Source organism: Castor canadensis, chromosome 10 (assembly GCF_047511655.1).
Source record: "Castor canadensis chromosome 10, mCasCan1.hap1v2, whole genome shotgun sequence".
Classification (NCBI taxonomy): Eukaryota; Metazoa; Chordata; class Mammalia; order Rodentia; family Castoridae; genus Castor; species Castor canadensis.
The window spans coordinates 89,788,238-89,812,216 of NC_133395.1; the positions used below are offsets into that span (position 1 = coordinate 89,788,238).

Below are 23,979 nucleotides of genomic sequence, written 5' to 3' on the forward strand. Positions count from 1 at the left end.
AGCGACGGAGCGCGACGTGGAGCAGCACCCGACTGAGGCTCCCTGCTTCTCTGTCCCCTGGCGTCTTGCCCTGGACCCAGTGCACCACCTTGTGGCGAGCCCAGGTGTGGCGCGTCCCGCTGTGGGGCCTGCTGGGGTACAGGACCCACTTTCTCATGGCTTCCGCAAGTCCCTCCCCGCCCGCCTGGAGGGCAGTTGGGGAGCGGTCCCCAACGTGGCCTGGGACCAACCTCGCTGGTGACCCGTGTCGCAGGCGCGTGCCCCAGGAGAGTGTGGGGAGGGGAGAGGATTCGGGGACGTTGCTGTGAGGATTCGGTGTGCGTGGGTCTGGCGGGTGGCCCGGACGGGGTCGGGGTCGTGGTCACGGTGGGTCGTTGTGGTGGTGGTGGTGGTGGTGCTGGGGATGGTGGTGGGGGGGGGGTGGTGGCGAAGTCCCCGAAGACAAAAGGAGCAGCGAGGGAGGGAGGAGCAAAAGCCTACAGCACCCGGTATTCCCAGGCGGTCTCCCATCCAAGTACTAACCAGGCCCGACCCTGCTTAGCTTCCGAGATCAGACGAAATCGGGCGCGTTCAGGGTGGTATGGCCGTAGACGCTAGCCGCCGCCTCCGGGAGCCCCAAGAGCCTGCCGAGGGCCCCGGCGTGCGTCTCCACGCTGCTCTCCTGGCACGGCTGGGAGTCCGGGTGGGGGCTGGCAGCCCGGGGCCAGCGGCCAGAGGCCCCGCGCGCCTGCTCGGGCAGCCGGTCTCGCCCAGGTGGCCGCTGGGTGGCTTTCTTCCCGAGGTGTCCTGCTGCCAGGACGAGGGTCAAGTTTTCTCGGGGGAAAATTTCTCAGTGCTCTCGGGCGCTTGTTCTTCTGGGAATGTCCACTGCTGTGGCCAAGGCGGGGGACGCACAGCTCGGGCCAGGGCAAGCATCCGCCCTCCTCCGTCGCCTCCTGGAGCCGTATCCTTGGGTGGGTGCGTGGCTCCCAGCGGAGGTCTCGGGGACCCTTCCGGTCCTCTTCGTCCGGAAAGCGCCACTGCCCCTCCAGCCCATCAGGAAAACGGCAGCCGCGCCCTTCGCCGACCCGCTCCGCCCTCCTCCACACTCAGGGCCTGGGGCTGCGGGGCTGAATCGTGAGGCTTTCCAGCCCAGGACTTCACCTCTGGCCCCTTTCACACCCGGGATCTTGGGAAGAAGAAACAAAACCAAACACAGCCAAAGCCATCTCCTCCGACCCGGGGCCCCTCCACATCCCTTCCGTTCCCGGGTTCCTGCCGGCCTCCCGGGGCGTTTCTCCCAGGCAGGCCTTCGCGGCCACTACACGGGGCTGAGCACTCGAGTCCTCGGGCGTCACGGGGCCCGCGGCCACGCCAAGCACGCACGACTCCCGGGTCTCGTCTGCTCCTGGGTGCCCTGGGCCTCTTCCCTGTGCCGCTGCTGGGTCTTGTGCCCCTGCTTGGCCTCCTTCAGACCCGGCCCCGTGCTACGCGGCCACGTGCTACAGGATCGTGCCAGCAGAACTGGCCCTGGCTGAGCCCCGTACCCACCCTCCTGCCATCCCTGGCCCTGCTAGCAAATGGCAGAGATCCTCTGGCCTCCGAGCCCAGACAAAAATCCTGATGCAGTTGGCCGAGGGGCCGCAAACCAAGGCTTCGCTTGTTCCCGCTCAGGCCCCAGCCATACCCTCTTGTCCTTCGGCTGCTCGTGTGTGGGGTGGGGGAGAGGAGGGTGCGTCCCCGTGCGTGCGTGCGTGGTCTGGGTGACTCTGCATGGTGTGTGTGTGTGTGTGTGTGTGTGTGTGTGTGTGTGTGTTAGATGCCGTGCCTGGTGTAGGTGAGGAAGAGCAAGCCCTCACGCACAGAGCCCCATCACACACTGGGGCCGGGCCGAGGGGGTCAATCTGCTCGGCCTGATTGCGTTGGGCATACATTGCAGAAGGTGGGTTTTCCAAGGCGGAGCAGAGGGTCCCGGCACCTGAGGTTGTCCACGGTGAGAATGTCTGTTCCACGGGGGCAAGCGGTCCCTTCCGTCGTGCCCAAGCCCATGTGACCCCGAAGGCCAGGTGGCCCCGGTCCTTGAGCTGACTGAGGAGTGCTTTGAGACCCGGAGGGTGGCACAGGCGACTGGGCGCCAGCGGCGGCCCCCCCTCCCTTGAGCGGGACGGGGAGCTGCCGCTGGCATCCGGAGCTCTGGCGGCCTGTGCCCTCTGTCCCTGTGACCGCAGCCTCTGCCGTGGGAGGCGGGATCCCACGTAGAGGTCGCGCGCTGGCTGCCCTGTCTTGGGTTGAGCGACGGAGCGCGACGTGGAGCAGCACCCGACTGAGGCTCCCTGCTTCTCTGTCCCCTGGCGTCTTGCCCTGGACCCAGTGCACCACCTTGTGGCGAGCCCAGGTGTGGCGCGTCCCGCTGTGGGGCCCGAAGGGGTGCAGGACCCACTTTCTCATGGCTTCCGCACGTCCCTCCCCGCCCGCCAGGAGGGCAGTTGGGGAGCGGTCCCCAACGTGGCCTGGGACCAACCTCGCTGGTGACCCGTGTCGCGGGCGCGCGCCCCAGGAGAGTGTGGGGAGGGGAGAGGATTCGGGGACGTAGCTGTGAGGATTCGGTGTGCGTGGGTCTGGCGGGTGGCCCGGACGGGGTCGGGGTCGTGGTCACGGTGGGTCGTTGTGGTGGTGGTGGTGGTGGTGGTGCTGGGGGTGGTGGTGGTGGTGGGGGGGGTGGTGGCGAAGTCCCCGAAGACAAAAGGAGCAGCGAGGGAGGGAGGAGCAAAAGCCTACAGCACCCTGTATTCCCAGGCGGTCTCCCATCCAAGTACTAACCAGGCCCGACCCTGCTTAGCTTCCGAGATCAGACGAGATCGGGCGCGTTCAGGGTGGTATGGCCGTAGACGCTAGCTGCCGCCTCCGGGAGCCCCAAGAGCCTGCCGAGGGCCCCGGCGTGCGTCTCCACGCTGCTCTCCTGGCACGGCTGGGAGTCCGGGTGGGGGCTGGCAGCCCGGGGCCAGCGGCCAGAGGCCCCGCGCGCCTGCTCGGGCAGCCGGTCTCGCCCAGGTGGCCGCTGGGTGGCTTTCTTCCCGAGGTGTCCTGCTGCCAGGACGAGGGTCAAGTTTTCTCGGGGGAAAATTTCTCAGTGCTCTCGGGCGCTTGTTCTTCTGGGAATGTCCACTGCTGTGGCCAAGGCGGAGGACGCACAGCTCGGGCCAGGGCAAGCAGCCGCCCTCCTCCGTCGCCTCCTGGAGCCGTATCCTTGGGTGGGTGCGTGGCTCCCAGCGGAGGTCTCGGGGACCCTTCCGGTCCTCTTCGTCCGGAAAGCGCCACTGCCCCTCCAGCCCATCAGGAAAACGGCAGCCGCGCCCTTCGCCGACCCGCTCCGCCCTCCTCCACACTCAGGGCCTGGGGCTGCGGGGCTGAATGGTGAGGCTTTCCAGCCCAGGACTTCACCTCTGGCCCCTTTCACACCCGGGATCTTGGGAAGAAGAAACAAAACCAAACACAGCCAAAGCCATCTCCTCCGACCCGGGGCCCCTCCACATCCCTTCCGATCCCGGGTTCCTGCCGGCCTCCCGGGGCGTTTCTCCCAGGCAGGCCTTCGCGGCCACTACACGGGGCTGAGCACTCGAGTCCTCGGGCGTCACGGGGCCCGTGGCCACGCCAAGCACGCACGACTCCCGGGTCTCGTCTGCTCCTGGGTGCCCTGGGCCTCTTCCCTGTGCCGCTGCTGGGTCTTGTGCCCCTGCTTGGCCTCCTTCAGACCCGACACCGTGCTACGCGGCCACGTGCTACAGGATCGTGCCAGCAGAACTGGCCCTGGCTGAGCCCCGTACCCACCCTCCTGCCATCCCTGGCCCTGCTAGCAAATGGCAGAGATCCTCTGGCCTCCGAGCCCAGACAAAAATCCTGATGCAGTTGGCCGAGGGGCCGCAAACCAAGGCTTCGCTTGTTCCCGCTCAGGCCCCACCCATACCCTCTTGTCCTTCGGCTGCTCGTGTGTGGGGTGGGGGAGAGGAGGGTGCGACCCGTGCGTGCGTGCATGGTCTGGGTGTCTCTGCGTGGTGTGTGTGTGTGTGTGTGTGTGTGTTAGATGCCGTGCCTGGTGTAGGTGGGGAAGAGCAAGCCCTCACGCACAGAGCCCCATCACACACTGGGGCCGGGCCGAGGGGGTCAATCTGCTCGGCCTGATTGCGTTGGGCATACATTGCAGAAGGTGGGTTTTCCAAGGCGGAGCAGAGGGTCCCGGCACCTGAGGTTGTCCACGGGGAGAATGTCTGTTCCACGGGGGCAAGCGGTCCCTTCCGTCGTGCCCAAGCCCATGTGACCCCGAAGGCCAGGTGGCCCCGGTCCTTGAGCTGACTGAGGAGTGCTTTGAGACCCGGAGGGTGGCACAGGCGACTGGGCGCCAGCGGCGGCCCTCCCTCCCTTTGAGCGGGACGGGGAGCTGCCGCTGGCATCCGGAGCTCTGGCGGCCTGCGCCCTCTGTCCCTGTGACCGCAGGCTCTGCCGTGGGAGGCGGGATCCCCGTAGAGGTCGCGCGCTGGCTGCCCTGTCTTGGGTTGAGCGACGGAGCGCGACGTGGAGCAGCACCCGACTGAGGCTCCCTGCTTCTCTGTCCCCTGGCGTCTTGCCCTGGACCCAGTGCACCACCTTGTGGCGAGCCCAGGTGTGGCGCGTCCCGCTGTGGGGCCTGCTGGGGTACAGGACCCACTTTCTCATGGCTTCCGCAAGTCCCTCCCCGCCCGCCTGGAGGGCAGTTGGGGAGCGGTCCCCAACGTGGCCTGGGACCAACCTCGCTGGTGACCGGTGTCGCAGGCGCGCGCCCCAGGAGAGTGTGGGGAGGGGAGAGGATTCGGGGACGTTGCTGTGAGGATTCGGTGTGCGTGGGTCTGGCGGGTGGCCCGGACGGGGTCGGGGTCGTGGTCACGGTGGGTCGTTGTGGTGGTGGTGGTGGTGGTGCTGGGGATGGTGGTGGGGGGGGGGTGGTGGCGAAGTCCCCGAAGACAAAAGGAGCAGCGAGGGAGGGAGGAGCAAAAGCCTACAGCACCCGGTATTCCCAGGCGGTCTCCCATCCAAGTACTAACCAGGCCCGACCCTGCTTAGCTTCCGAGATCAGACGAAATCGGGCGCGTTCAGGGTGGTATGGCCGTAGACGCTAGCCGCCGCCTCCGGGAGCCCCAAGAGCCTGCCGAGGGCCCCGGCGTGCGTCTCCACGCTGCTCTCCTGGCACGGCTGGGAGTCCGGGTGGGGGCTGGCAGCCCGGGGCCAGCGGCCAGAGGCCCCGCGCGCCTGCTCGGGCAGCCGGTCTCGCCCAGGTGGCCGCTGGGTGGCTTTCTTCCCGAGGTGTCCTGCTGCCAGGACGAGGGTCAAGTTTTCTCGGGGGAAAATTTCTCAGTGCTCTCGGGCGCTTGTTCTTCTGGGAATGTCCACTGCTGTGGCCAAGGCGGGGGACGCACAGCTCGGGCCAGGGCAAGCAGCCGCCCTCCTCCGTCGCCTCCTGGAGCCGTATCCTTGGGTGGGTGCGTGGCTCCCAGCGGAGGTCTCGGGGACCCTTCCGGTCCTCTTCGTCCGGAAAGCGCCACTGCCCCTCCAGCCCATCAGGAAAACGGCAGCCGCGCCCTTCGCCGACCCGCTCCGCCCTCCTCCACACTCAGGGCCTGGGGCTGCGGGGCTGAATCGTGAGGCTTTCCAGCCCAGGACTTCACCTCTGGCCCCTTTCACACCCGGGATCTTGGGAAGAAGAAACAAAACCAAACACAGCCAAAGCCATCTCCTCCGACCCGGGGCCCCTCCACATCCCTTCCGATCCCGGGTTCCTGCCGGCCTCCTGGGGCGTTTCTCCCAGGCAGGCCTTCGCGGCCACTACACGGGGCTGAGCACTCGAGTCCTCGGGCGTCACGGGGCCCGCGGCCACGCCAAGCACGCACGACTCCCGTGTCTCGTCTGCTCCTGGGTGCCCTGGGCCTCTTCCCTGTGCCGCAGCTGGGTCTTGTGCCCCTGCTTGGCCTCCTTCAGACACGACCCCGTGCTACGCGGCCATGTGCTACAGGATCGTGCCAGCAGAACTGGCCCTGGCTGAGCCCCGTACCCACCCTCCTGCCATCCCTGGCCCTGCTAGCAAATGGCAGAGATCCTCTGGCCTCCGAGCCCAGACAAAAATCCTGATGCAGTTGGCCGAGGGGCCGCAAACCAAGGCTTCGCTTGTTCCCGCTCAGGCCCCAGCCATACCCTCTTGTCCTTCGGCTGCTCGTGTGTGGGGTGGGGGAGAGGAGGGTGCGTCCCCGTGCGTGCGTGCGTGGTCTGGGTGTCTCTGCGTGGTGTGTGTGTGTGTGTGTGTGTGTGTGTGTGTGTGTGTGTGTGTTAGATGCCGTGCCTGGTGTAGGTGGGGAAGAGCAAGCCCTCACGCACAGAGCCCCATCACACACTGGGGCCGGGCCGAGGGGGTCAATCTGCTCGGCCTGATTGCGTTGGGCATACATTGCAGAAGGTGGGTTTTCCAAGGCGGAGCAGAGGGTCCCGGCACCTGAGGTTGTCCACGGGGAGAATGTCTGTTCCACGGGGGCAAGCGGTCCCTTCCGTCGTGCCCAAGCCCATGTGACCCCGAAGGCCAGGTGGCCCCGGTCCTTGAGCTGACTGAGGAGTGCTTTGAGACCCGGAGGGTGGCACAGGCGACTGGGCGCCAGCGGCGGCCCTCCCTCCCTTTGAGCGGGACGGGGAGCTGCCGCTGGCTTCCGGAGCTCTGGCGGCCTGCGCCCTCTGTCCCTGTGACCGCAGGCTCTGCCGTGGGAGGTGGGATCCCACGTAGAGGTCGCGCGCTGGCTGCCCTGTCTTGGGTTGAGCGACGGAGCGCGACGTGGAGCAGCACCCGACTGAGGCTCCCTGCTTCTCTGTCCCCTGGCGTCTTGCCCTGGACCCAGTGCACCACCTTGTGGCGAGCCCAGGTGTGGCGCGTCCCGCTGTGGGGCCCGCTGGGGTGCAGGACCCACTTTCTCATGGCTTCCGCACGTCCCTCCCCGCCCGCCTGGAGGGCAGTTGGGGAGCGGTCCCCAACGTGGCCTGGGACCAACCTCGCTGGTGACCCGTGTCGCGGGCGCGCGCCCCAGGAGAGTGTGGGGAGGGGAGAGGATTCGGGGACGTAGCTGTGAGGATTCGGTGTGCGTGGGTCTGGCGGGTGGCCCGGACGGGGTCGGGGTCGTGGTCACGGTGGGTCGTTGTGGTGGTGGTGGTGGTGGTGGTGCTGGGGGTGGTGGTGGTGGTGGGGGGGTGGTGGCGAAGTCCCCGAAGACAAAAGGAGCAGCGAGGGAGGGAGGAGCAAAAGCCTACAGCACCCGGTATTCCCAGGCGGTCTCCCATCCAAGTACTAACCAGGCCCGACCCTGCTTAGCTTCCGAGATCAGACGAGATCGGGCGCGTTCAGGGTGGTATGGCCGTAGACGCTAGCCGCCGCCTCCGGGAGCCCCAAGAGCCTGCCGAGGGCCCCGGCGTGCGTCTCCACGCTGCTCTCCTGGCGTGGCTGGGAGTCCGGGTGGGGGCTGGCAGCCCCGGGCCAGCGGCCAGAGGCCCCGCGCGCCTGCTCGGGCAGCCGGTCTCGCCCAGGTGGCCGCTGGGTGGCGTTCTTCCCGAGGTGTCCTGCTGCCAGGACGAGGGTCAAGTTTTCTCGGGGGAAAATTTCTCAGTGCTCTCGGGCGCTTGTTCTTCTGGGAATGTCCACTGCTGTGGCCAAGGCGGGGGACGCACAGCTCGGGCCAGGGCAAGCAGCCGCCCTCCTCCGTCGCCTCCTGGAGCGGTATCCTTGGGTGGGTGCGTGGCTCCCAGCGGAGGTCTCGGGGACCCTTCCGGTCCTCTTCGTCCGGAAAGCGCCACTGCCCCTCCAGCCCATCAGGAAAACGGCAGCCGCGCCCTTCGCCGACCCGCTCCGCCCACCTCCACACTCAGGGCCTGGGGCTGCGGGGCTGAATCGTGAGGCTTTCCAGCCCAGGACTTCACCTCTGGCCCCTTTCACACCCGGGATCTTGGGAAGAAGAAACAAAACCAAACACAGCCAAAGCCATCTCCTCCGACCCGGGGCCCCTCCACATCCCTTCCGATCCCGGGTTCCTGCCGGCCTCCCGGGGCGTTTCTCCCAGGCAGGCCTTCGCGGCCACTACACGGGGCTGAGCACTCGAGTCCTCGGGCGTCACGGGGCCCGCGGCCACGCCAAGCACGCACGACTCCCGGGTCTCGTCTGCTCCTGGGTGCCCTGGTTCTCTTCCCTGTGCCGCTGCTGGGTCTTGTGCCCCTGCTTGGCCTCCTTCAGACCCGACCCCGTGCTACGAGGCCACGTGCTACAGGATCGTGCCAGCAGAACTGGCCCTGGCTGAGCCCCGTACCCACCCTCCTGCCATCCCTGGCCCTGCTAGCAAATGGCAGAGATCCTCTGGCCTCCGAGCCCAGACAAAAATCCTTATGCAGTTGGCCGAGGGGCCGCAAACCAAGGCTTCGCTTGTTCCCGCTCAGGCCCCAGCCATACCCTCTTGTCCTTCGGCTGCTCGTGTGTGGGGTGGGGGAGAGGAGGGTGCGTCCCCGAGCGTGCGTGCGTGGTCTGGGTGTCTCTGCGTGGTGTGTGTGTGTGTGTGTGTGTGTGTGTGTGTGTGTGTGTGTGTGTTAGATGCCGTGCCTGGTGTAGGTGGGGAAGAGCAAGCCCTCACGCACAGAGCCCCATCACACACTGGGGCCGGGCCGAGGGGGTCAATCTGCTCGGCCTGATTGCGTTGGGCATACATTGCAGAAGGTGGGTTTTCCAAGGCGGAGCAGATGGTCCCGGCACCTGAGGTTGTCCACGGGGAGAATGTCTGTTCCACGGGGGCAAGCGGTCCCTTCCGTCGTGCCCAAGCCCATGTGACCCCGAAGGCCAGGTGGCCCCGGTCCTTGAGCTGACTGAGGAGTGCTTTGAGACCCGGAGGGTGGCACAGGCGACTGGGCGCCAGCGGCGGCCCTCCCTCCCTTTGAGCGGGACGGGGAGCTGCCGCTGGCATCCGGAGCTCTGGCGGCCTGCGCCCTCTGTCCCTGTGACCGCAGGCTCTGCCGTGGGAGGCGGGATCCCACGTAGAGGTCGCGCGCTGGCTGCCCTGTCTTGGGTTGAGCGACGGAGCGCGACGTGGAGCAGCACCCGACTGAGGCTCCCTGCTTCTCTGTCCCCTGGCGTCTTGCCATGGACCCAGTGCACCACCTTGTGGCGAGCCCAGGTGTGGGGCGTCCCGCTGTGGGGCACGCTGGGGTGCAGGACCCACTTTCTCATGGCTTCCGCACGTCCCTCCCCGCCCGCCTGGAGGGCAGTTGGGGAGCGGTCCCCAACGTGGCCTGGGACCAACCTCGCTGGTGACCCGTGTCGCGGGCGCGCGCCCCAGGAGAGTGTGGGGACGGGAGAGGATTCGGGGACGTAGCTGTGAGGATTCGGTGTGCGTGGGTCTGGCGGGTGGCCCGGACGGGGTCGGGGTCGTGGTCACGGTGGGTCGTTGTGGTGGTGGTGGTGGTGGTGCTGGGGGTGGTGGTGGTGGGGGGGGTCTTGGCGAAGTCCCCGAAGACAAAAGGAGCAGCGAGGGAGGGAGGAGCAAAAGCCTACAGCACCCGGTATTCCCAGGCGGTCTCCCATCCAAGTACTAACCAGGCCCGACCCTGCTTAGCTTCCGAGATCAGACGAGATCGGGCGCGTTCAGGGTGGTATGTCCGTAGACGCTAGCCGCCGCCTCCGGGAGCCCCAAGAGCCTGAAGAGGGCCCCGGCGTGCGTCTCCACGCTGCTCTCCTGGCAGGGCTGGGAGTCCGGGTGGGGGCTGGCAGCCCGGGGCCAGCGGCCAGAGGCCCCGCGCGCCTGCTCGGGCAGCCGGTCTCGCCCAGGTGGCCGCTGGGTGGCTTTCTTCCCGAGGTGTCCTGCTGCCAGGACGAGGGTCAAGTTTTCTCGGGGGAAAATTTCTCAGTGCTCTCGGGCGCTTGTTCTTCTGGGAATGTCCACTGCTGTGGCCAAGGCGGGGGACGCACAGCTCGGGCCAGGGCAAGCAGCCGCCCTCCTCCGTCGCCTCCTGGAGCCGTATCCTTGGGTGGGTGCGTGGCTCCCAGCGGTGGTCTCGGGGACCCTTCCGGTCCTCTTCGTCCGGAAAGCGCCACTGCCCCTCCAGCCCATCAGGAAAACGGCAGCCGCGCCCTTCGCCGACCCGCTCCGCCCTCCTCCACACTCAGGGCCTGGGGCTGCGGGGCTGAATCGTGAGGCTTTCCAGCCCAGGACTTAACCTCTGGCCCCTTTCACACCCGGGATCTTGGGAAGAAGAAACAAAACCAAACACAGCCAAAGCCATCTCCTCCGACCCGGGGCCCCTCCACATCCCTTCCGAACCCGGGTTCCTGCCGGCCTCCCGGGGCGTTTCTCCCAGGCAGGCCTTCGCGGCCACTACATGGGGCTGAGCACTCGAGTCCTCGGGCGTCACGGGGCCCGCGGCCACGCCAAGCACGCACGACTCCCGGGTCTCGTCTGCTCCTGGGTGCCCTGGGCCTCTTCCCTGTGCCTCTGCTGGGTCTTGTGCCCCTGCTTGGCCTCCTTCAGACCCGACCCCGTGCTACGCGGCCACGTGCTACAGGATCGTGCCAGCAGAACTGGCCCTGGCTGAGCCCCGTACCCACCCTCCTGCCATCCCTGGCCCTGCTAGCAAATGGCAGAGATCCTCTGGCCTCCGAGCCCAGACAAAAATCCTGATGCACGGGGCCGGGTCTGAAGGAGGCCAAGCAGGGGCAGAAGACCCAGCAGCGGCACAGGGAAGAGGCCCAGGGCACCCAGGAGCAGACGAGACCCGGGAGTCGTGCGTGCTTGGCGTGGCCGCGGGCCCCGTGACGCCCGAGGACTCGAGTGCTCAGCCCTGTGTAGTGGCCGCGAAGGCCTGCCTGGGAGAAACGCCCCGGGAGGCCGGCAGGAACCCGGGATCGGAAGGGATGTGGAGGGGCCCCGGGTCGGAGGAGATGGCTTTGGCTGTGTTTGGTTTTGTTTCTTCTTCCCAAGATCCCGGGTGTGAAAGGGGCCAGAGGTGAAGTCCTGGGCTGGAAAGCCTCACGATTCAGCCCCGCAGCCCCAGGCCCTGAGTGTGGAGGAGGGCGGAGCGGGTCGGCGAAGGGCGCGGCTGCCGTTTTCCTGATGGGCTGGAGGGGCAGTGGCGCTTTCTGGACAAAGAGGACCGGAAGGGTCCCCGAGACCTCCGCTGGGAGCCACGCACCCACCCAAGGATACGGCTCCAGGAGGCGACGGAGGAGGGTGGCTGCTTGCCCTGGCCCGAGCTGTGCGTCCCCCGCCTTGGCCACAGCAGTGAACATTCCCAGAAGAACAAGCACCCGAGAGCACTGAGAAATTTTCACCCGAGAAAACTTGACCCTCGTCCTGGCAGCAGGACACCTCGGGAAGAAAGCCAAACAGCGGCCACCTGGGCGAGACCGGCTGCCCGAGCAGGCGCGCGGGGCCTCTGGCCGCTGGCCCCGGGCTGCCAGCCTCCACACGGACTCCCAGCCGTGCCAGGAGAGCAGCGTGGAGACGCACGCCGGGGCCCTAGGCAGGCTCTTGGGGCTCCCGGAGGCGGCGGCTAGCGTCTACGGCCATACCACCCTGAACACGCCCGATCTCGTCTGATCTCGGAAGCTAAGCAGGGTCGGGCCTGGTTAGTACTTGGATGGGAGACCGCCTGGGAATACCGGGTGCTGTAGGCTTTTGCTCGTCCCTCCCTGGCTGCTCCTTTTGTCTTCGGGGACTTCGCCACCACCCCCCACCACCACCACCACCCCCAGCACCACCACCACCACCACCACCACAACGACCCACCGTGACCACGACCCCGACCCCGTCCGGGCCACCCGCCAGACCCACGCACACCGAATCCTCACAGCTACGTCCCCGAATCCTCTCCCCTCCCCACACTCTCCTGGGGCGCGCGCCCGCGACACGGGTCACCAGCGAGGTTGGTCCCAGGCCACGTTGGGGACCGCTCCCCAACTGCCCTCCAGGCGGGCGGGGAGGGACGTGCGGAAGCCATGAGAAAGTGGGTCCTGCACCCCAGCGGGCCCCACAGCGGGACGCGCCACACCTGGGCTCGCCACAAGGTGGTGCACTGGGTCCAGGGCAAGACGCCAGGGGACAGAGAAGCAGGGAGCCTCAGTCGGGTGCTGCTCCACATCGCGCTCCGTCGCTCAACGCAAGACAGGGCAGCCAGCGCGCGACCTCTACGTGGGATCCCGCCTCCCACGGCAGAGCCTGCGGTCACAGGGACAGAGGGCGCAGGCCGCCAGAGCTCCGGATGCCAGCGGCAGCTCCCCGTCCCGCTCAAAGGGAGGGAGGGCCACCCCTGGCGCCCAGTCGCCTGTGCCACCCTCCGGGTCTCAAAGCACTCCTCAGTCAGCTCAAGGACCGGGGCCACCTGGCCTTCGGGGTCACATGGGCTTGGGCACAACGGAAGGGACCGCTTGCCCCCGTAGAACAGACATTCTCCCCGTGGACAACCTCAGGTGCCGGGACCCTCTGCTCCGCCTTGGAAAACCCACCTTCAGCAATGTATGCCCAACGCAATCAGGCCGAGCAGATTGACCCCCTCGGCCCGGCCCCAGTGTGTGATGGGGCTCTGTGCGTGAGGGCTTGCTCTTCCCCACCTACACCAGGTACGGCATCTAACACACACACACACACACACACACACACACACACCACGCAGAGACACCCAGACCACGCACGCACGCACGGGGACGCACCCTCCTCTCCCCCACCCCACACACGAGCAGCCGAAGGACAAGAGGTTATGGCTGGGGCCTGAGCGGGAACAAGCGAAGCCTTGGTTTGCGGCCCCTCGGCCAACTGCATCAGGATTTTTGTCTGGGCTCGGAGGCCAGAGGATCTCTGCCATTTGCTAGCAGGGCCAGGGATGGCAGGAGGGTGGGTACGGGGCTCAGCCAGGGCCAGTTCTGCTGGCACGATCCTGTAGCACGTGGCCGCGTAGCATGGGGCCGGGTCTGAAGGAGGCCAAGCAGGGGCAGAAGACCCAGCAGCGGCACAGGGAAGAGGCCCAGGGCACCCAGGAGGAGACGAGACCCGGGAGTCGTGCGTGCTTGGCATGGCCGCGGGATCCGTGACGCCCGAGGACTCGAGTGCTCAGCCCCGTGTAGTGGCCGTGAAGGCCTGCCTGGGAGAAACGCCCCGGGAGCCCGGCAGGAACCCGGGATCGGAAGGGATGTGGAGGGGCCCCGGGTCGGAGGAGATGGCTTTGGCTGTGTTTGGTTTTGTTTCTTCTTCCCAAGATCCCGGGTGTGAAAGGGGCCAGAGGTGAAGTCCTGGGCTCGAAAGCCTCACGATTCAGCCCCGCAGCCCCAGGCCCTGAGTGTGGAGGAGGGCGGAGCGGGTCGGCGAAGGGCGCGGCTGCCATTTTCCTGATGGGCTGGAGGGGCAGTGGCGCTTTCCGGACGAAGAGGACCGGAAGGGTCCCCGAGACGTCCGCTGGGAGCCACGCACCCCCCCCAAGGATACGGCTCCAGGAGGCGACGGAGGAGGGCGGCTGCTTACCCTGGCCCGAGCTGTGCGTACCCCGCCTTGGCCACAGCAGTGAACATTCCCAGAAGAACAAGCGCCCGAGGGCACTGAGAAATTTTCCCCCGAGAAAACTTGACCCTCGTCCTGGCAGCAGGACACCTCGGGAAGAAAGCCACCCAGCGGCCACCTGGGCGAGACCGGCTGCCCGAGCAGGCGCGCGGGGCCTCTGGCCGCTGGCCCCGGGCTGCCAGCCCCCACCCGGACTCCCAGCCGTGCCAGGAGAGCAGCGTGGAGACGCACGCCGGGGCCCTCGGCAGGCTCTTGGGGCTCCCGGAGGCGGCGGCTAGCGTCTACGGCCATACCACCCTGAACGCGCCCGATCTCGTCTGATCTCGGAAGCTAAGCAGGGTCGGGCCTGGTTAGTACTTGGATGGGAGACCGCATGGGAATACCGGGTGCTGTAGGCTTTTGCTCCTCCCTCCCTCGCTGCTCCTTTTGTCTTCGGGGACTTCGCCACCACCCCCCGCCACCACCACCACCCCCAGCACCACCACCACCACCACCACCACAACGACCCACCGTGACCACGACCCCGACACCGTCCGGGCCACCCGCTAGACCCACGCACACCGAATCCTCACAGCTACGTCCCCGAATCCTCTCCCCTCCCCACACTCTCCTGGGGCGCGCGCCCGCGACACGGGTCACCAGCGAGGTTGGTCCCAGGCCACGTTGGGGACCGCTCCCCAACTGCCCTCCAGGCGGGCGGGGAGGGACGTGCGGAAGCCATGAGAAAGTGGGTCCTGCACACCAGCGGGCCCCACAGCGGGACGCGCCACACCTGGGCTCACCACAAGGTGGTGCACTGGGTCCAGGGCAAAACGCCAGGGGACAGAGAAGCAGGGAGCCTCAGTCGGGTGCTGCTCCACGTCGCGCTCCGTCGCTCAACCCAAGACAGGGCAGCCAGCGCGCGACCTCTACGTGGGATCCCGCCTCCCACGGCAGAGCCTGCGGTCACAGGGACAGAGGGCGCAGGCCGCCAGAGCTCCGGATGCCAGCGGCAGCTCCCCGTCCCGCTCAAAGGGAGGGAGGGCCGCCGCTGGCGCCCAGTCGCCTGTGCCACCCTCCGGGTCTCAAAGCACTCCTCAGTCAGCTCAAGGACCGGGGCCACCTGGCCTTCGGGGTCACATGGGCTTGGGCACGACGGAAGGGACCGCTTGCCCCCGTGGAACAGACATTCTCCCCGTGGACAACCTCAGGTGCCGGGACCCTCTGCTCCGCCTTGGAAAACCCACCTTCTGCAATGTATGCCCAACGCAATCAGGCCGAGCAGATTGACCCCCTCGGCCCGGCCCCAGTGTGTGATGGGGCTCTGTGCGTGAGGGCTTGCTCTCTTCCCCACCTACACCAGGCACGGCATCTAACACACACACACACACACACACACACACACACACACACACATACACCACACAGAGACACCCAGACCACGCACGCACGCACGGGGACGCACCCTCCTCTCCCCCACCCCACACACGAGCAGCCGAAGGACAAGAGGGTATGGCTGGGGCCTGAGCGGGAACAAGCGAAGCCTTGGTTTGCGGCCCCTCGGCCAACTGCATCAGGATTTTTCTCTGGGTTCGGAGGCCAGAGGATCTCTGCCATTTGCTAGCAGGGCCAGGGATGGCAGGAGGGTGGGTACGGGGCTCAGCCAGGGCCAGTTCTGCTGGCACGATCCTGTAGCACGTGGCCGCGTAGCACGGGGCCGGGTCTGAAGGAGGCCAAGCAGGGGCACAAGACCCAGCAGCGGCACAGGGAAGAGGCCCAGGGCACCCAGGGGCAGACGAGACCCGGGAGTCGTGCGTGCTTGGCGTGGCCGCGGGCCCCGTGACGCCCGAGGACTCGAGTGCTCAGCCCCGTGTAGTGGCCGCGAAGGCCTGCCTGGGAGAAACGCCCCGGTAGGCCGGCAGGAACCCGGGATCGGAAGGGATGTGGAGGGGCCCCGGGTCGGAGGAGATGGCTTTGGCTGTGTTTGGTTTTGTTTCTTCTTCCCAAGATCCCGGGTGTGAAAGGGGCCAGAGGTGAAGTCCTGGGCTGGAAAGCCTCACGATTCAGCCCCGCAGCCCCAGGCCCTGAGTGTGGAGGAGGGCGGAGCGGGTCGGCGAAGGGCGCGGCTGCCGTTTTCCTGATGGGCTGGAGGGTCAGTGGCGCTTTCCGGACGAAGAGGACCGGAAGGGTCCCCGAGACCTCCGCTGGGAGCCACGCACCCACCCAAGGATACGGCTCCAGGAGGCGACGGAAGAGGGCGGCTGCTTGCCCTGGCCCGAGCTGTGCGTACCCCGCCTTGGCCACAGCAGTGAACATTCCCAGAAGAACAAGCGCCCGAGAGCACTGAGAAATTTTCCCCCGAGAAAACTTGACCCTCGTCCTGTCAGCAGGACACCTCGGGAAGAAAGCCACCCAGCGGCCACCTGGGCGAGACCGGCTGCACGAGCAGGCGCGCGGGGCCTGTGCCCGCTGGCCCCGGGCTGCCAGACCCCACCCGGACTCCCAGCCGTGCCAGGAGAGCAGAGTGGAGACGCACGCCGGGGCCCTCGGCAGGCTCTTGGGGCTCCCGGAGGCGGCGGCTAGCGTCTACGGCCATACCACCCTGAACGCGCCCGATCTCGTCTGATCTCGGAAGCTAAGCAGGGTCGGGCCTGGTTAGTACTTGGATGGGAGACCGCCTGGGAATACCGGGTGCTGTAGGCTTTTGCTCCTCCCTCCCTCGCTGCTCCTTTTGTCTTCGGGGACTTCGCCACGACCACCCCCCACCACCACCACCCCCAGCACCACCACCACCACCACCACAACGACCTACCGTGACCACGACCCCGACCCCGTCCGGGCCACCCGCCAGACCCACGCACACCGAATCCTCACAGCTACGTCCCCGAATCCTCTCCCCTCCCCACACTCTCCTGGGGCGCGCGCCCGCGACACGGGTCACCAGCGAGGTTGGTGCCAGGCCACGTTGGGGACCGCTCCACAACTGCCCTCCAGGCGGGCGGGGAGGGACGTGCGGAAGCCATGAGAAAGTGTGTCCTGCACCACAGCGGGCCCCACAGCGGGAGGCGCCACACCTGGGCTCGCCACAATGTGGTGCACTGGGTCCAGGGCAAGACGCCAGGGGACAGAGAAGCAGGGAGCCTCAGTCGGGTGCTGCTCCACGTCGCGCTCCGTCGCTCAACCCAAGACAGGGCAGCCAGCGCGCGACCTCTACGTGGGATCCCGCCTCCCACGGCAGAGCCTACGGTCACAGGGACAGAGGGCGCAGGCCGCCAGAGCTCCGGATGCCAGCGGCAGCTCCCCGTCCCGCTCAAAGGGAGGGAGGGCCGCCGCTGGCGCCCAGTCGCCTGTGCCACCCTCCGGGTCTCAAAGCACTCCTCAGTCAGCTCAAGGACCGGGGCCACCTGGCCTTCGGGGTCACATGGGCTTGGGCACGACGGAAGGGACCGCTTGCCCCCGTGGAACAGACATTCTCCCCGTGGACAACCTCAGGTGCCGGGACCCTCTGCTCCGCCTTGGAAAACCCACCTTCTGCAATGTATGCCCAACGCAATCAGGCCGAGCAGATTGACCCCCTCGGCCCGGCCCCAGTGCGTGATGGGGCTCTGTGCGTGAAGGCTTGCTCTTCACCACCTACACCAGGCACGGCATCTAACACACACACACACACACACACACCATGCAGAGACACCCAGACCACGCACGCACGCACGGGGACGCACCCTCCTCTCCCCCACCCCACACACGAGCAGCCGAAGGACAAGAGGGTATGGCTGGGACCTGAGCGGGAACAAGCGAAGCCTTGGTTTGCGGCCCCTCGGCCAACTGCATCAGGATTTTTGTCTGGGCTCGGAGGCCAGAGGATCTTTGCCAGTTGCTAGCAGGGCCAGGGATGGCAGGAGTGTGGGTACGGGGCTCAGCCAGGGCCAGTTCTGCTGGCACGATCCTGTAGCACGTGGCCGCGTAGCACGGGGCCGGGTCTGAAGGAGGCCAAGCAGGGGCACAAGACCCAGCAGCGGCACAGGGAAGAGGCCCAGGGCACCCAGGAGCAGACGAGACCCGGGAGTCGTGCGTGCTTGGCGTGGCCGCGGGCCCCGTGACGCCCGAGGACTCGAGTGCTCAGCCCCGTGTAGTGGCCGCGAAGGTCTGCCTGGGAGAAACGCCCGGGGAGGCCGGCAGGAACCCGGGATCGGAAGGGATGTGGAGGGGCCCCGGGTCGGAGGAGATGGCTTTGGCTGTGTTTGGTTTTGTTTCTTCTTCCCAAGATCCCGGGTATGAAAGGGGCCAGAGGTGAAGTCCTGGGCTGGAAAGCCTCACCATTCAGCCCCGCAGCCCCAGGCCCTGAGTGTGGAGGAGGGCGGAGCGGGTCGGCGAAGGGCGCGGCTGCCGTTTTCCTGATGGGCTGGAGGGGCAGTGGCGCTTTCCGGACGAAGAGGACCGGAAGGGTCCCCGAGACCTCCGCTGGGAGCCACGCACCCACCCAAGGATAAGGCTCCAGGAGGCGACGGAGGAGGGCGGCTGCTTGCCCTGGCCCGAGCTGTGCTTCCCCTGCCTTGGCCACAGCAGTGAACATTCCCAGAAGAAGAAGCGCCCGAGAGCACTGAGAAATTTTCCCCCGAGAAAACTTGACCCTCGTCCTGGCAGCAGGACACCTCAGGAAGAAAGCCACCCAGCGGCCACCTGGGCGAGACTGGCTGCCCGAGCAGGCGCGGGGGTCCTCTGGCCGCTGGCCCCGGGCTGCCAGCCCCCACCCGGACTCCCATCCGTGCCAGGAGAGCAGCGTGGAGACGCACGCCGGGGCCCTCGGCAGGCTCTTGGGGCTCCCGGAGGCGGCGGCTAGCGTCTACGGACATACCACCCTGAACGCGCCCGATCTCGTCTGATCTCGGAAGCTAAGCAGGGTCGGGCCTGGTTAGTACTTGGATGGGAGACGGCCTGGGAATACCGGGTGCTGTAGGCTTTTGCTCCTCCATCCCTCGCTGCTCCTTTTGTCTTCGGGGACTTCGCCACCACCCCCCACCACCACCACCACCCCCAGCACCACCACCACCACCGCCACCACAACGACCTACTGTGACCACGACCCCGACCCCGTCCGGGCCACCCGCCAGACCCACGCACACCGAATCCTCACAGCTACGTCCACGAATCCTCTCCCCTCCCCACACTCTCCTGGGGCGCGCGCCCGCGACACGGGTCACCAGTGAGGTTGGTCCCAGGCCACGTTGGGGACCGCTCCACAACTGCCCTCCAGGCGGGCGGGGAGGGACGTGCGGAAGCCATGAGAAAGTGTGTCCTGCACCACAGCGGGCCCCACAGCGGGACGCGCCACACCTGGGCTCGCCACAAGGTGGTGCACTGGGTCCAGGGCAAGACGCCAGGGGACAGAGAAGCAGGGAGCCTCAGTCGGGTGCTGCTCCACGTCGCGCTCCGTTGCTCAACCCAAGACAGGGCAGCCAGCGCGCGACCTCTACGTGGGATCCCGCCTCCAACGGCCGAGCCTACGGTCACAGGGACAGAGGGCGCAGGCCGCCAGAGCTCCGGATGCCAGCGGCAGCTCCCCGTACCGCTCAAAGGGAGGGAGGGCCGCCGCTGGCGCCCAGTCGCCTGTGCCACCCTCCGGGTCTCAAAGCACTCCTCAGTCAGCTCAAGGACCGGGGCCACCTGGCCTTCGGGGTCACATGGGCTTGGGCACGACGGAAGGGACCGCTTGCCCCCGTGGAACAGACATTCTCCCCGTGGACAACCTCAGGTACCGGGACCCTCTGCTCCACCTTGGAAAACCCACCTTCTGCAATGTATGCCCAATGCAATCAGGCCGAGCAGATTGACCCCCTCGGCCCGGCCCCAGTGCGTGATGGGGCTCTGTGCGTGAGGGCTTGCTCTTCCCCACCTACACCAGGCACGGCATCTAACACACACACACACACACACACACACACACACACACACACACACCACGCAGAGACACCCAGACCACGCACGCACGCACGGGGACGCACCGTCCTCTCCCCCACCACACACACGAGCAGCCGAAGGACAAGAGGGTATGGCTGGGGCCTGAGCGGGAACAAGCGAAGCCTTGGTTTGCGGCCCCTCGGCCAACTGCATCAGGATTTTTGTCTGGGCTCGGAGGCCAGAGGATCTCTGCCATTTGCTAGCAGGGCCAGGGATGGCAGGAGGGTGGGTACGGGGCTCAGCCAGGGCCAGTTCTGCTGGCACGATCCTGTAGCACGTGGCCGCGTAGCACGGGGCCGGGTCTGAAGGAGGCCAAGCAGGGGCACAAGACCCAGCAGCGGCACAGTTAAGAGGCCCAGGGCACCCAGGAGGAGACGAGACCCGGGAGTCGTGCGTGCTTGGCGTGGCCGCGGGATCCGTGACGCCCGAGGACTCGAGTGCTCAGCCCCGTGTATTGGCCGCGAAGGCCTGCCTGGGAGAAACGCCCCGGGAGCCCGGCAGGAACCCGGGATCGGAAGGGATGTGGAGGGGCCCCGGGTCGGAGGAGATGGCTTTGGCTGTGTTTGGTTTTGTTTCTTCTTCCCAAGATCCCGGGTGTGAAAGGGGCCAGAGGTGAAGTCCTGGGCTGGAAAGCCTCACGATTCAGCCCCGCAGCCCCAGGCCCTGAGTGTGGAGGAGGGCGGAGCGGGTCGGCAAAGGGCGCGGCTGCCGTTTTCCTGATGGGCTGGAGGGGCAGTGGCGCTTTCCGGACGAAGAGGACCGGAAGGGTCCCCGAGACCTCCGCTGGGAGCCACGCACCCACCCAAGGATACGGCTCCAGGAGGCGACGGAAGAGGGCGGCTGCTTGCCCTGGCCCGAGCTGTGCGTCCCCCGCCTTGGCCACAGCAGTGAACATTCCCAGAAGAACAAGCGCCCGACAGCACTGAGAAATTTTCCCCCGAGAAAACTTGACCCTCGTCCTGGCAGCAGGACACCTCGGGAAGAAAGCCACCCAGCGGCCACCTGGGCGAGACTGGCTGCCCGAGCAGGCGCGGGGGTCCTCTGGCCGCTGGCCCCGGGCTGCCAGCCCCCACCCGGACTCCCATCCGTGCCAGGAGAGCAGCGTGGAGACGCACGCCGGGGCCCTCGGCAGGCTCTTGGGGCTCCCGGAGGCGGCGGCTAGCGTCTACGGCCATACCACCCTGAACGCGCCCGATCTCGTCTGATCTCGGAAGCTAAGCAGGGTCGGGCCTGGTTAGTACTTGGATGGGAGACGGCCTGGGAATACCGGGTGCTGTAGGCTTTTGCTCCTCCCTCCCTCGCTGCTCCTTTTGTCTTCGGGGACTTCGCCACCACCCCCCACCACCACCACCACCCCCAGCACCACCACCACCACCACCACCACAACGACCCACCGTGACCACGACCCCGACCCCGTCCGGGCCACCCGCCAGACCCACGCACACCGAATCCTCACAGCTACGTCCCCGAATCCTCTCCCCTCCCCACACTCTCCTGGGGCGCGCGCCCGCGACACGGGTCACCAGCGAGGTTGGTCCCAGGCCACGTTGGGGACCGCTCCCCAACTGCCCTCCAGGCGGGCGGGGAGGGACGTGCGGAAGCCATGAGAAAGTGGGTCCTGCACCCCAGCGGGCCCCACAGCGGGACGCGCCACACCTGGGCTCACCACAAGGTGGTGCACTGGGTCCAGGGCAAGACGCCAGGGGACAGAGAAGCAGGGAGCCTCAGTCGGGTGCTGTTCCACGTCGCGCTCCGTCGCTCAACCCAAGACAGGGCAGCCAGCGCGCGACCTCTACGTGGGATCCCGCCTCCCACGGCGGAGCCTGCGGTCACAGGGACAGAGGGCGCAGGCCGCCAGAGCTCCGGATGCCAGCGGCAGCTCCCCGTCCCGCTCAAAGGGAGGGAGGGCCGCCGCTGGCGCCCAGTCGCCTGTGCCACCCTCCGGGTCTCAAAGCACTCCTCAGTCAGCTCAAGGACCGGGGCCACCTGGCCTTCGGGGTCACATGGGCTTGGGCACGACGGAAGGGACCGCTTGCCCCCGTGGAACAGACATTCTCCCCGTGGACAACCTCAGGTGCCGGGACCCTCTGCTCCACCTTGGAAAACCCACCTTCTGCAATGTATGCCCAACGCAATCAGGCCGAGCAGATTGACCCCCTCGGCCCGGCCCCAGTGCGTGATGGGGCTCTGTGCGTGAGGGCTTGCTCTTCCCCACCTACACCAGGCAAGGCATCTAACACACACACACACACACACACACACACACACACACACCACGCATAGACACCCAGACCACGCACGCACGCACGCGGACGCACCCTCCTCTCCCCCACCCCACACACGAGCAGCCGAAGGACAAGAGGGTATGGCTGGGGCCTGAGCGGGAACAAGCGAAGCCTTCGTTTGCGGCCCCTCGGCCAACTGCATCAGGATTTTTGTCTGGGCTCGGAGGCCAGAGGATCTCTGCCATTTGCTAGCAGGGCCAGCGATGGCAGGAGGGTGGGTACGGGGCTCAGCCAGGGCCAGTTCTGCTGGCACGATCCTGTAGCACGTGGCCGCGTAGCACGGGGCCGGGTCTGAAGGAGGCCAAGCAGGGGCACAAGACCCAGCAGCGGAACAGGGAAGAGGCCCAGGGCACCCAGGAGGAGACGAGACCCGGGAGTCGTGCGTGCTTGGCGTGGCCGCGGGATCCGTGACGCCCGAGGACTCGAGTGCTCAGCCCCGTGTAGTGGCCGCGAAGGCCTGCCTGGGAGAAACGCCCCGGGAGCCCGGCAGGAACCCGGGATCGGAAGGGATGTGGAGGGGCCCCGGGTCGGAGGAGATGGCTTTGGCTGTGTTTGGTTTTGTTTCTTCTTCCCAAGATCCCGGGTGTGAAAGGGGCCAGAGGTGAAGTCCTGGGCTGGAAAGCCTCACGATTCAGCCCCGCAGCCCCAGGCCCTGAGTGTGGAGGAGGGCGGAGCGGGTCGGCGAAGGGCGCGGCTGCCGTTTTCCTGATGGGCTGGAGGGGCAGTGGCGCTTTCCGGACGAAGAGGACCGGAAGGGTCCCCGAGACCTCCGCTGGGAGCCACGCACCCACCCAAGGATACGGCTCCAGGAGGCGAAGGAAGAGGGCGGCTGCTTGCCCTGGCCCGAGCTGTGCGTCCCCCGCCTTGGCCACAGCAGTGAACATTCCCAGAAGAACAAGCGCCCGAGAGCACTGAGAAATTTTCCCCCGAGAAAACCTGACCCTCGTCCTGGCAGCAGGACACCTCGGGAAGAAAGCCACCCAGCGGCCACCTGGGCGAGACCGGCTGCCCGAGCAGGCGCGGGGGTCCTCTGGCCGCTGGCCCCGGGCTGCCAGCCCCCACCCGGACTCCCAGCCGTGCCAGGAGAGCAGCGTGGAGATGCACGCCGGGGCCCTCGGCAGGCTCTTGGGGCTCCCGGAGGCGGCGGCTAGCGTCTACGGCCATACCACCCTGAACGCGCCCGATCTCGTCTGATCTCGGAAGCTAAGCAGGGTCGGGCCTGGTTAGTACTTGGATGGGAGACGGCCTGGGAATACCGGGTGCTGTAGGCTTTTGCTCCTCCCTCCCTCGCTGCTCCTTTTGTCTTCGGGGACTTCGCCACCACCCCCCACCACCACCACCACCCCCAGCACCACCACCACCACCGCCACCACAACGACCTACCGTGACCACGACCCCGACACCGTCCGGGCCACCCGCCAGACCCACGCACACCGAATCCTCACAGCTACGTCCCCGAATCCTCTCCCCTCCCCACACTCTCCTGGGGCGCGCGCCCGCGACACGGGTCACCAGCGAGGTTGGTCCCAGGCCACGTTGGGGACCGCTCCACAACTGTCCTCCAGGCGGGCATGGAGGGACGTGCGGAAGACATGAGAAAGTGTGTCCTGCACCACAGCGGGCCCCACAGCGGGACGCGCCACACCTGGGCTCGCCACAAGGTGGTGCACTGGGTCCAGGGCAAGACGCCAGGGGACAGAGAAGCAGGGAGCCTCAGTCGGGTGCTGCTCCACTTCGCGCTCCGTCGCTCAACCCAAGACAGGGCAGCCAGCGCGCGACCTCTACGTGGGATCCCGCCTCCCACGGCGGAGCCTGCGGTCACAGGGACAGAGGGCGCAGGCCGCCAGAGCTCCGGATGCCAGCGGCAGCTCCCCGTCCCGCTCAAAGGGAGGGAGGGCCGCCGCTGGCGCCCAGTCGCCTGTGCCACCCTCCGGGTCTCAAAGCACTCCTCAGTCAGCTCAAGGACCGGGGCCACCTGGCCTTCGGGGTCACATGGGCTTGGGCACGACGGAAGGGACCGCTTGCCCCCGTGGAACAGACATTCTCCCCGTGGACAACCTCAGGTGCCGGGACCCTCTGCTCCGCCTTGGAAAACCCACCTTCTGCAATGTATGCCCAACGCAATCAGGCCGAGCAGATTGACCCCCTCGGCCCGGCCCCAGTGTGTGATGGGGCTCTGTGAGTGAGGGCTTGCT

The 23,979-nt window shown here is 67.2% G+C and overlaps 11 non-coding genes across 11 annotated transcripts; 6 read left to right on the top strand and 5 right to left on the bottom strand.

The window, feature by feature from the left end:
- Positions 1-473: 473 nt before the first annotated feature.
- Positions 474-592, bottom strand: LOC141412624 (5S ribosomal RNA). Its single transcript, XR_012437465.1, has one exon. It is a non-coding gene; the product is annotated as a 5S ribosomal RNA (ribosomal RNA).
- Positions 593-2,750: 2,158 nt separating this feature from the next.
- Positions 2,751-2,869, bottom strand: LOC141412760 (5S ribosomal RNA). Its single transcript, XR_012437602.1, has one exon. It is a non-coding gene; the product is annotated as a 5S ribosomal RNA (ribosomal RNA).
- Positions 2,870-5,005: 2,136 nt separating this feature from the next.
- LOC141412625 (5S ribosomal RNA) lies at positions 5,006-5,124 on the bottom strand. Its single transcript, XR_012437466.1, has one exon. It is a non-coding gene; the product is annotated as a 5S ribosomal RNA (ribosomal RNA).
- A 2,162-nt stretch (positions 5,125-7,286) lies between these two features.
- On the bottom strand, positions 7,287-7,405 carry LOC141412278 (5S ribosomal RNA). Its single transcript, XR_012437117.1, has one exon. It is a non-coding gene; the product is annotated as a 5S ribosomal RNA (ribosomal RNA).
- Positions 7,406-9,564: 2,159 nt separating this feature from the next.
- Positions 9,565-9,683, bottom strand: LOC141412724 (5S ribosomal RNA). Its single transcript, XR_012437566.1, has one exon. It is a non-coding gene; the product is annotated as a 5S ribosomal RNA (ribosomal RNA).
- A 1,887-nt stretch (positions 9,684-11,570) lies between these two features.
- On the top strand, positions 11,571-11,689 carry LOC141412440 (5S ribosomal RNA). Its single transcript, XR_012437280.1, has one exon. It is a non-coding gene; the product is annotated as a 5S ribosomal RNA (ribosomal RNA).
- A 2,152-nt stretch (positions 11,690-13,841) lies between these two features.
- LOC141412437 (5S ribosomal RNA) lies at positions 13,842-13,960 on the top strand. Its single transcript, XR_012437277.1, has one exon. It is a non-coding gene; the product is annotated as a 5S ribosomal RNA (ribosomal RNA).
- Positions 13,961-16,125: 2,165 nt separating this feature from the next.
- LOC141412279 (5S ribosomal RNA) lies at positions 16,126-16,244 on the top strand. The gene has a single exon (XR_012437118.1). It is a non-coding gene; the product is annotated as a 5S ribosomal RNA (ribosomal RNA).
- Positions 16,245-18,382: 2,138 nt separating this feature from the next.
- Positions 18,383-18,501, top strand: LOC141413001 (5S ribosomal RNA). The gene has a single exon (XR_012437843.1). It is a non-coding gene; the product is annotated as a 5S ribosomal RNA (ribosomal RNA).
- A 2,161-nt stretch (positions 18,502-20,662) lies between these two features.
- On the top strand, positions 20,663-20,781 carry LOC141412804 (5S ribosomal RNA). Its single transcript, XR_012437646.1, has one exon. It is a non-coding gene; the product is annotated as a 5S ribosomal RNA (ribosomal RNA).
- A 2,155-nt stretch (positions 20,782-22,936) lies between these two features.
- On the top strand, positions 22,937-23,055 carry LOC141412805 (5S ribosomal RNA). The gene has a single exon (XR_012437647.1). It is a non-coding gene; the product is annotated as a 5S ribosomal RNA (ribosomal RNA).
- The last annotated feature ends 924 nt before the right edge of the window (positions 23,056-23,979 follow it).